General features: G+C 35.6%; 1 long non-coding RNA gene across 1 annotated transcript in view; it reads left to right on the forward strand.

Annotated features, from left to right (window-relative positions):
- Positions 1–8,027, forward strand: part of LOC131481387 (uncharacterized) — a 175,391-nt gene extending 167,364 nt beyond the window's left edge. The window contains exon 4 of the long non-coding RNA XR_009246276.1: positions 7,968–8,027. This is a non-coding gene — a long non-coding RNA (uncharacterized LOC131481387). The remainder of the gene's footprint in view (positions 1–7,967) is intronic.
- Positions 8,028–11,731: the final 3,704 nt, after the last annotated feature.

The raw sequence follows: 11,731 nt of genomic DNA on the forward strand, positions 1-11,731 counted from the left end.
GAAAATTCCATAATTTGAATCAACTTGAAAGATAGCTAATAGTGGGCAAACTAGAAAAGGAGAAGAAATAGTTAACAAGCAGTCTGACATCAGGAATTATGATGCTTAATGAACCAAGCAAATTGTATACTAGTAAGTTCATGTAGCATCATTATGTAAATGTAGCGCATGTATGCAGTGATCAATCTTTTCATGGATATGTATATGTTTATGTTTATAATGTTTGTGAGGACACATATAACTATAAAAATGTCCAGAAACACATAAAATGTTTGTGATACTTTTTAACCTTGGAATGTTTACTTGTTAATCCCCAAGACCCTCTATATAAGTGCAATAAAATGCTTACAACTGTTCTCAAAGATAAGCTAAACAGAAAAAGATACATAAGGATGTATAGTCTCAAAATTTAGTTTCAGTATGAGGAGGCAGATAACATTTGCGTTCTGTTATTTGTGTAGGAAATATCATCAGGATTAATATTTATGGGATGATTTTCAATTCTATGTGCCAGATTACTTGATGTTTTCTAATTAGTACATGGAAGTCATGATTTGCATGGAGTTTGCTCAAACATGATGCTGCAGTCAATCGATGTTTCCATTTCATAGATGTATAGAGCTTAGAGGTTGAGCTGAATATTATTTTATTAATTAAAATTAGATTGTTGGTCCAGGACTGTGATAGAGAGGGTTGAGCCACTGTTTGCAGAATGGCTCCATCCAGCTTGGGTTGTGTCCCAGCTGCTCCATTTCTGATTCAACTTCTTACTGATGCACTTAGGAAAGCAACAAGAGATGGTTCCAGTGCTGGGACCCCTGCCACCTATCTGGGAAACATGGATGAAACTCCTGGTTCCTGGCTTTGGCCTGGCTCAGCTCTGGCCGCTGTGGCTATCTGGGGAGTGAACAAGTTGATGGACGATCTCCATGACTATCTCTTGTAATTCTTTTAAATAAATAAACATAGCTTTAAAATACCAAAGACTAGGATAAGGACTAATAAAAAGAAGGGCATGAATTGTCTATTGTGGTGGAGAAAACATGCCCTACTTCAAGTCAAGGAAAACGATAAATTTATTCTTCTTTTTAAATAAGAAAAATAGCTTTCAAGACAATGCACGAAACATTACATTGAGTAAATAATGTGCGAAGGCCTGATACACAGCAGATTTATAACCAGTAGAAGTAATCATGAATCGATTTATGGTTATGGGTAACAGACTGAATAATTAATGAAGAAATATGATGAAATAAAAAAATTTTGAAAAAAGATTTTTTTACCAGTAAAACATCAATAAAGCAAAGTCCTGTCTGTTAAGAATACCTTAAAAAGCCATCTTAGTTCCAAAATTAATCAGTTTGGCACCGTATTTTAGATTATATCCAGATGAGAAAGGTTTTGCCTCAATATTTTGCATATGAGCTGTAATGCAAAAGGTGGAAAAAGAGAATTCAAACCTCTTTGTTTTTAGTTTGTGGAAACAGTGAACGAACATCTTTCTTCTAAAGGAGGCATTGATTCCTTAATAATCATATAGCCTCATAGTTGAGTTTTCTAACACTGCGTAAAAGAGACTTTGGTAGCAACTGTTAAACCCATTGTGTTTTTTTTTTTTTTTATACCTGCAGTGGACACCCCACCAATGATTTGAATAAATTTGTTTAACTACTTTTTAGTTTCATAGTTGCGGTTTTAGCAACTGAAAATTGTTAGCACTTAGAGCAGATCATGGCCCTTCGTTATTGACTGCACCTCGGTTTGCTGAAGCGGTCTGCTGTCCTTTCCATAACTCATAAACTCTGGAAGTAGGTGGCTGCGGTAACTGAGCACATGTATCACTGAGCCACCAGGATTCTGAGTGGTAACTCTGATTTTGTTACCTCATTGGTTTTGTCAATGAATGTAGAGCTTAATCACCATTACAAGTAACATAAATGGTCATGTAGAATTTCGAAATTATCATCTCACAACTTTGTCATTTATATTCAATTGAAGACAGATTTAAAAATGTCCTGTATGTCACAATCTGAAAAATAAACTAACATCACTAATGTCTTATATTTTGCAAAATGAAGATAATGAGGAAAATGTAATGAATATAATTAATGCAAGTACATGAAAAATGCATCAAAGAAAAACACAGAATTTGAAGCATGTACAGTAAAGGTTGAAGCGTACCAAATTTTATTTAGCTTAGTTTACATAAGCTGTGGTACAGTTTCCAGAAGTCTTCTAAATTAGATTGAAAATATAAAATGCATTTATATGTTGCACTGATTTTTGAACTAGTAACTATTTGGAATTCAAAGATACATAGATACATATATACATACACACATCTTTGTGCACCAATAAGTCACATTATACTTGGAAAATAAATTGTTCATGAGAGATTCAACTTGTGAGATCAGTAGAGATCCCATTCCATGTGATGTGCCACCATTCTTACTTTTCTTTCTCAGGAAACTTGGATTGAATGGCATTTAGCAACTGAACTTTGTTTTAATTTTTATTTTTCAGTGTAGAAGCTTAATTGAAGGATTTGGTAAAATAATCTTTTATATATCTCATACTTTGTGGTTTCACACTAAATCCTAAAATTCCTTGAAGACATCCTACATATACTTTTTTTAAAATTTGAAAAGCAAAGAGACAGAGACCGATCCCATTCCATGTGCTGGCTCATGAATGCCCACTGTGGCCAGAGACCAGAGCCTGGAGCCAGAACTCACTTCAGATCTCCTGGGTAAATGGTAGAGAACCAATTGCCCGAGGCATCCCTGCTGCCTCTGAGTACACATTAACTAGAAGCTGGAGTTAACAGTTGCTGGTGGGCATTGAATCCAGTTTTTCCAATGTGGGACATCTCAACTGATGCCTTATTTTCTGGGTGAATGCATACCACATCAGTAACATTCTAAAATGATTTATTAGAATGTGAAGATGGGCAATACAGAATAACTCACAGTTAACTTTGTGTAATTAAAATAGCATTTGTAGGTAAGTTAGGACAGTCGGGCCCAGTACAAGTCTAGCTATCATGAATTGTGGTTCTTTATAAAGTGTTGATGGACAATTGTTATTTTCTGTGTTCTGTAATGCCACAAGGTATATTATACAGAGGAGGATAGGAATTTTAAAAAAAAAAAAAAACAAGCCATCTTCCTCGTTAGTCTCTTTCCCATATTGCAGAAGACTTTAGTTTTTTTCAATTTTTTAAAGAATAGGAATCCTTGGAGTTTTGTTTTGGATACTGACACAGTTAGCTAGAATTGCTAAAGAATTCCAAATGGAACAATCTTCAAGACCATTTATTCTAGAAAAGTGTATCTTAATTTTCTATTTAAGTGTTTAGATAGGACATATGTTCCATAATTAATAATGTATAAGTATTTGGGAGGACGCCAAGAAAAAAAAATCTGTTTTGTATTTCTCTCTCTTTTTCTCTCTCTCATATGCATATATACTAGTTTCAATTAGTAGAGTAGTAAACATTCGGCAGAGCTGATAAGTCTCAGTTTTGGAGTGCCCATAATCCATGCTTGAATGTTTGTGTGTGAGCCCCAGCTCTGCTTCTGATTTTAGCTTCCTACTAGAGGAAGTTCTGGGCTTCTGGCTTCAGCCCAGCCCAACCTGTTGTGGAATTTTGGGGAGTGAACCAGTGAATAGGAGATCTTTCTCTGTTCTTGCTGCATCTCAAATAAACTGAAAATTTAAAAATGAAAAATGTAAAAAGGAAGATCCACCATTGTTGATAATTAATTTCAGAGCTAAAATATCTGAATATGAAGAGCTTGACTATAAGAAGCTTTACCAAAAATTCTGAAATAATTGATTGACCCCTAAAATTTTAATTTTAGAGGACTATGACTTTGTCTAAAACTTACCTGAAAAGCATTTTTTTGTTATTAAACTTGAATGTGCTCACATGATAATAATCTTTCCTGCTTCAGTCAATAAGTTTTTGTTCTCTCCTTTTTGCTCTGTGTATGGTTCCCTGTCTTCTCATTCCCCTTGGCATCATCATAGTAAAAAGCTATTTTTAAATCTTCACAGGCCTTTTTTTCCTGATCAACAAATATAATTCATACACACACACACATATATATATACACACACACACATATATTTTAAAGATTCACTTATTTATTGGAAGCATTATAGAATGAGAGGGAGAGATGGAAAGAAAGAGGTGTTATATCTTCTGGTGCATTTCCCAGATGGCTGTAATGGCCAGCACTGGACAAGGCTGAAGACAAGAAGCCAAGAGCATCATACAATGTCTAAGAGCTTCATATGGTCTCCCATATGGGTGCCAGGGATCCAGATATTTGAGCCATTTTCTGTTGTGTTTTCATAGGCCTTGCAGGGAGCTGGATTGGAAGTGGAGCAGCCAAGAGATGAACTACACCAACATGCCATTCCAAAATATTCTTTTGCAAAAGAATTTTACTTCAAACAAAATTTGGACTATTTTTTTTAATTATTTATTATTTAACTTCAGTAATTACATTGTATTATGTGACACAGTTACATAGATACTTGGGTTCTCCCCACCCCTCCCCAAACCCTCCCACCATGGTGGATTCCTCCACCTTGTTGCATAACCACAGCTCAAGTTCAGTTGAGATTTCCCCATTGCAAGCGTATACCAAACATAGAGTCCAGCATCTTATTGTTCCGTCAAGTTCAACGGCTTCTTAGGTATACCCTCTCTGGTCTGATGACAGAGCCAGCAGAGTATCATCCCAGTCAATTGAAAGCTCCAACATACCATCAGCAAAAATTTACATCATTATGGAATTAATTGACATAGTAATGAGTAACCAATATGTTAAAAGTAAATGCGGGACTATTTTTGTTTACCTTCTCTCAATACTAAATTGACTAGCAAACTGGTTCAGACACTTATTTTTAAAAATTATACTATTTTGTTGAATTCTGAGAGTCCCAATTATTTATTTTCCTTAATACTTATTATTATTATTATTATTAGTTCAAAAGTTAAATTTACAAAGAGAAGGAGAGACTGAGAGAAAGCATTTCCATCCACTGGTTCACTACTCAAATGACCACAACAGCTGGAGCTGAGTCTATCTGAAGTCAGCAGCCAGGAGTTTAATCCATGTTTCACATGCGTGTGCAGGGTCCCAAGGCTTTGTGCCATCCTCCACTGCTTTCCCAGGCCACAAGCAGGGAGATGAGTGGGAAACGGAGCATCTGGGACCTGAACAGGGTCCGTGTGGGATCCTGGCACTTGCAAAGAGAGGATTAGCCTATTGAGAGCCCTTGTATCAGGCACAGCTTAATTATTTTTTTGAGTGTGTTTTAAGTTGTGGTGATACCTCAGGAGCTGTTTTGAAAAATAAATGGATAAACATAGCAATAATCTTTAAAGTTAGAAACCTAATATCTTCTCAAGTGAAATTATAATTGTCTATACTTTTATTTATTTTCTTTGCTCATGGAATTTCATTTATTTTTAAAGTTTATTTTGTTTATTTATTTATTTTTTAAATTATTTATTATTTTTAATTCATTAATTACATTATATTATGTGACACAGTTTCATAGGTACTTGGGTTCTCCCCACCCCTCCCCAAACCTTCCCACCATGGTGGATTCCTCCACCTTGTTGCATAACCACAGCTCAAGTTCAGTTGAGATTCCCCCATTGCAAGCGTATACCAAACATAGAGTCCAGCATCTTATTGTTTATTTATTTGAAAGACAGGGTTTAACACACGAACACACACACACACACACACACACACACACACACACGCCCAGAGAGAAAGAGAGAGAGAGAGAGAGAGAGAGAGAGAGAGAGAGAATATCTCCCATTCACTGAATGGGTGCAACAGCCAGGCTGCAGCCAGGAGCCTGGAACTGCAGTCAAGCCTCCCATGTGGGTGGCTGGAGGCCAGGCACTCAGGCCATCTTACACTGTTTTCCCCAGCACATTAGCCAGGAGTTGAATGCAAGTGGAGCACCTGGGCCCAGAGGGATGTGTGGGATGCTGGCATGGCTGCAGCTTAACCAATGCTACCAAATGGCTGTCACCTTAATGGATTTTTGGAATTCAAACAAAAATGACCATGAACACAGTATTAACCAGAAAAATAATTTTAAAAATATCCCATAAACTTGAACAATTTTTAAATATGTGTATAATATTGAATGTAGTAATTTGGGAATATTTCTGAAGCACATCACTCAATATATGGGAGAAATTATATATGTGAATTAACATATTAAACATTTAAAACAATTTAAAAATATAAATAAAAAATAAACAACTAAGTAAATTATATTTCACTTGAGAAATGGACATAACGTTAAGTCATTAAAAATAAAAATTGTGGGCTCATGTGTTTTTGTGGGTTAATGTTTACTTTTAAATATTAAGTAAATTTGTAGTTTAAAAATGAATGTATAATGTTTTGAGAAATAAAATGAAGTTTACCAAAATGCTACCTCTGTGTTTGACATGATGAATACTTTTCCTTACTGATTTTCATTTTTATATTAATTTTATAGCATTTAGTTTTATTGACAAAGCCCACACTTCTTCAGATTTCTGGCTGCTGAGGATTATTTTCTCAAGACAAAGAATGATTAATATGTACATTCTTATTAGTTTTCTAAGCAAACAGTGATCATACTTGCTTACCAAAAAAGAAAAAACCTAATGTATTATTTACAGCATCTGCAATAGAATTTTTGGCAAGTTCTCACTTGCAGAGTTTTGGCAAGAGCTACTGTGGGCTTTTATTTTTTCTAAAATTGAGTTGATATGGTTTACTTAGCGTAATTACTTATTCCTCTGAGGGCTACTACACAGCCCATTTATCTAATAATGCTAGTTTTCAACCTTGATTTTTTAATGAAAGAGTTCTTGCAGGGTCATGAAAAGTACAAGCACGTGTGACTTTGTACCTTCCCAGTGAAACTCACGTAGAATAATTTACGGAGCTGAGGAGACAGTTGTTAGGAATGTCAATAGGCATTGGTAGACTGGAGGCGCTGTTACTACTGCCTGTCCTTGCTTCTTTTTGCAGTCATTCATAAAAGAGTAGAATCCACAGACAGTGGAGCAAATGGAATGGCCATTTTGTTTCGCTGAGCGACCAGTGGCTGACAACTGGGCATAAAATGTGCTGTGAAGTCTGCAAATGAGGGTGTGACATATAAGGCATCTCTTGCTTAAATTATTTGACTTTTTTTTTTTTTTTGCTACCTTGGGCTAGATACACAGAGTATAAGAAAGTCTAGCTGTGGATTCATTTTGTCTTTTCTGAACCTTGTACCTCGACAGAGAAAATTTTGAGAAATCGTTGTTGGGATTTTTTAGGATCAACATTTGCCATATTAGGATATGACAAAATTTTCCCTTTTGTCCTACTTATGGGCACACTTATCCATTACTTCAACATAAAAATTTAACTCTGATCTTCATATCTCCTTGGTCTTTTTACTAAACACACTAAAATATTACAGCTTATTTTAGGATTCCAATAATATTTGAAAGACTGAGTCTCAACAACCACTTGAAAGTAATACTTTCTCAACCTTTTGTTTCATTGTTAGTGGAGGTCTGTGCAACTTAATTTTTGTCACACATGGTTAAATAGTAAAGCCTTATTATAAAATCAGGTTCCATGATAACTCTAGTGGCCAATTTGTTTCTTAACAAATTCATTATGTAGGAGGCTTCTAAAGAATTGGACAGTTTAAGTTCTGGCATTATAAGCCACCAATTCCGACAGCAGCACTTCAAGGTTGTTTGCAATTTTTTAAAAAAGGTTAATTATTGTAAGAGGACTCCTTTTTTGGGAAGTATATTTTAGAAACTGGGCTGCTTAGATAACACTGAAATTTCAGAGTCAAGTGAGACAATTTATTGCTACTAAACTTGCCCCGCAGGAATGACTAAAGAATCTTCTTTTACCAGAAAGGAAAAGATAGGAGAAGATATCTTGAATCATAAAAGAAGGAAGAACAGAGAAAAGAGCCAAATATGGGTAACTAAAATATTTTTCTTCTCCTCTAAAGTTTTCTAAAAAACATTAAACTTTTAAGAAAACTAAAATATCTACTGTTATTTTCTTTTTTAAAAAAAGATTTTATTTATTTTTATTGGATAGTCATATATACAGCGAGGAGGAGTGACAGGAAGATCTTCCAACCGCTTATTCACTCAATAAGTGGCCACAATGGTCAGAGCTGAGCCAATCCCAAGCCAGGAGCTTCTTCCAGGTCTCCACAGTGAGTGCAGGGTCCCAAGGCCTTGGGCCCTGCTTGATTACTTTCCCAGGTCACAAACAGGGAGCTGGATGGGAAGTGGGGCTGACAGGATACAAACAGGCAGCAATATGGTATCCTAATGCAGGCAAGGCAAGGACTTTAGCCACTAGACTGCTGTACCTGGCCCTACGGTCATTTTCAATGTGTGTAAAGAAAACAAATCAATTATATTAAAATGGCAATAAGTAAAGAAGCACAAAAGGAGAAGATGTATGTTTGCAAAAGAGAATGGGCAAATAAACTATCCTGATGTATTTAGTGTTTCAGTATTGGAATTCAGTCTTGATGAAAATGTCAGTGTGGGAACTGGCTCATAGGAGGTATTGATATGGTGTGGCTCCTTATGTCATGGCAACCAGGCTAGGTGATAATGATGACATTTAAGGTGGCCAGCAGAATGCCTGCTCTAGGTTTATTTGCACATCTCACTGAATACAGGGAAAGTTGGATTATTTCAGAATAAATAAACAATTTTTGATTAGACTGAAAAACTCATTTGGGAACCACAAATAACATTCCATCCCTTGAAAAATGTATCTTCTACAAATAATTCAACAAGCTAAACTTTCCGTGGTTTCTATATTACAGCTACTAATTACATAATAAGTACTCTTAAGATTGAGGTAAATATAAGGATATTACCTAGAGATATGGAGATATGCTTGAACCATAAGCATGAAATAATAGGGAATCACAAAGGAAAATTGCAGGGCCTGGCCCCCCAAGGGTTAACCTCACCAGGTATGCCTGCTGCATGAATCTTGCTTTTTCTCTTATTGGTTGCGTTTGAGAAAGTTTGAGAAGCTGCGGGCCAACCCGCATGACTGGTGGGTTCATGTTGACCTAACCACAAGTTTCCTGATACATGGGAGACATGCAGTGATCAAAGAGCGTGAGAATATTCCCCAGGAGGAACTAGACAGGGTATATTAGAATGGCCTGAAGTTTCAATAAATGGCATTCTTACGTGAATGACCCAGTGTGTGTGTGTGTGTGTGTGTGTGTGAGATTTTTTTTTTAACCCTAGTGCATCCGCTCAGCTCAGGGTACATGGTGATGTGGGCATTGCCGGCAGAAAATAATGATAGATACTATTAATTAGTTATTTGGATTAAACATTTTCAAAAAAAATGCATCTTATAACCAATATTCTGGCTCACTGGGTTTAGTTGCTGTTTTTCAATCCCATGTTAGAGCATTATTCCAGTCTCAGTTACTCTGCTTTTACTCTATCATGCTGCTAATATGCCAGGGAAAGTGGGAAAATATCTGAATATTTTCCAAACACCCAGGCCCCAGCCAATTCTCTGGGAGACCAGGATGCAGTTGCTGAATTCAGTTTTCAACCGGTCCAGATCTAGCTGTTACAGACATTTCAAGGACGAATCAGCAGATGTAAGATCTTTGTTTTTTTCTTTCTCTGCCTTTCCTTTTTCTGCACTGTTAAAGAAATGAATGCATTTTTATCAAAACATGGAAAAATTCATCTTGTGTTCATGAAAAAAAATCATGCAATTAAAATGTACAAAGCAGATAAATTACAAAATATTAAAATTATAGAGAAAAGCTAATATAGATGAAAACTTTGGAAAGTTATAAAACACTGAAATGCTTATGTGATAAAGAAATTTACCATTTTCCTGGGTTGGCAGGATCAACCTCATCAAAATGTATGTATTACTTAAGTAATATACTTACTCAATGTGATCAAAATCCCAACAATATTCTACCAGAACAAACAGATTGGTACTGGTGCAGAAACAAAGAAGACCAATGGAACAGAGTAGAAACCCCAGAAGGGAGCCCACACACGTACAGGCAGTTCATTTTTGACAAGAGAAGTGAATATAAACCAGTGTAAAAGGTTGATGTCCACAAATGCTGTAACGACAGTTGATAGCAGCCTGTAGAAATAACAAGTAAGACTTGCACCTTTTGCCTTATTCAAAAATCAGCTGAAAATGGATTAAAGACCTAAGCCTAGACCCAGGAACCATCAAACTATTAGAGGAAGGCATAGGAAGCACTCTGCAAGATATAGGAATTAGGAAAGCCTTCTTGGAAAAATTCCTAAAAGCACAGTCAAAACCAAAATAAACTAATGGGACTACATTAAACTAAGAAGCTCTGTACCGTAAAGGAAAAGATCAACAAAGTGGAGAAGCAGTCAGTGGAATGGGAGAAAATCTGCATAGTATGTGACTGATAGGGGACTATTGTATAAAATTTACAGTTTCCAAAATTCAGTGACAGCAAAAACAAACAAACAAACAAAAAAATAATCTGTAGAAATGGGCAAAGAAAATGAGCAGGGTTTTTTTTTTTTTTTGAAAGAACACATTCAAATGGCTAATAGACATAATGAAAAATTCTAGGGCTCTCTAGCTATCAGGGAAATAAATATAAAAATAACATTGAGATTTTTACCTATTCCAATGAGTTCTTAAATCTAGTAGCAACATCTGCTGATATGAATGTGCGGAGAAAGGTACCCTACTTCATTGTTGGTGTGAGTGTAGATTAGTACAGCCACTTTGGAAGTCAACGTGCAGAGTACTAAGACAAGTGAAATTTGATCTACTGTATGACCCAGCTATCCCACTTCTAGGAATATATCCAAAGGAAATGAATGTGCATATGAGAAAGTGACCTGCATTCCTATATTTTCAGAGCACAATCTACAACAGCTAAGACATAGAAACAACCCAGATGCCTGTTGAAGGAGGGATGGATAAAGAAACTGTGGTGCATGCACTTTATGGAATACTACTCAGCTATTAAAAAGAATGAAATCCAATCATTTGTGACAAAATGGTCTGAATTAGAGCTGATTATGTTCAGTGAAATAAGCCAATCCCAAAAGAACAAATATCATATGTTCTTTCTGATATTAGACAACCTTCATGCAAAATACATTATCTATCTATTTATCTAGTTAAACATATATATGTTTATATATATAATATATAATACATATATTCATCTAGAGGAACTGTATAATGGAGACTAGTATATCAAAAAGTGAAGATATATTTTAGTAGGCATCTCTACTCCCAGATAAAAGATATAAAAGATGGACTCCCAGTGAAACTGTTAAATATATCTTAACAATAGGCTGCTGGATTTTCTACCATTGTCTAGACCTACAATGTCATGATACGCTTAAACAGCAGAATGATGGACTAGTGGCTGTTGCTGAAGGTTTATACTATTCTACAACAGTGAGGGGGTTGGAAAATAGGGAGGACAGAAAGGAAAATCCCTGAGCCTATGGAACTGTATCATGAAAAAAAATTTTTTTAAATTAAAAAAGGAACAAAGGAGGAAAGGCCATGTAACTTTTGCATACTGTAAAAAATTCATGTAACTATTGAAAATATCTAAATGTTTGATGAAATTGGCAGGAGGGTTTTAATGTTCA

The sequence above is a fragment of the Ochotona princeps genome, chromosome 11 (genome assembly GCF_030435755.1).
Source record: "Ochotona princeps isolate mOchPri1 chromosome 11, mOchPri1.hap1, whole genome shotgun sequence".
NCBI lineage: Eukaryota > Metazoa > Chordata > Mammalia > Lagomorpha > Ochotonidae > Ochotona > Ochotona princeps.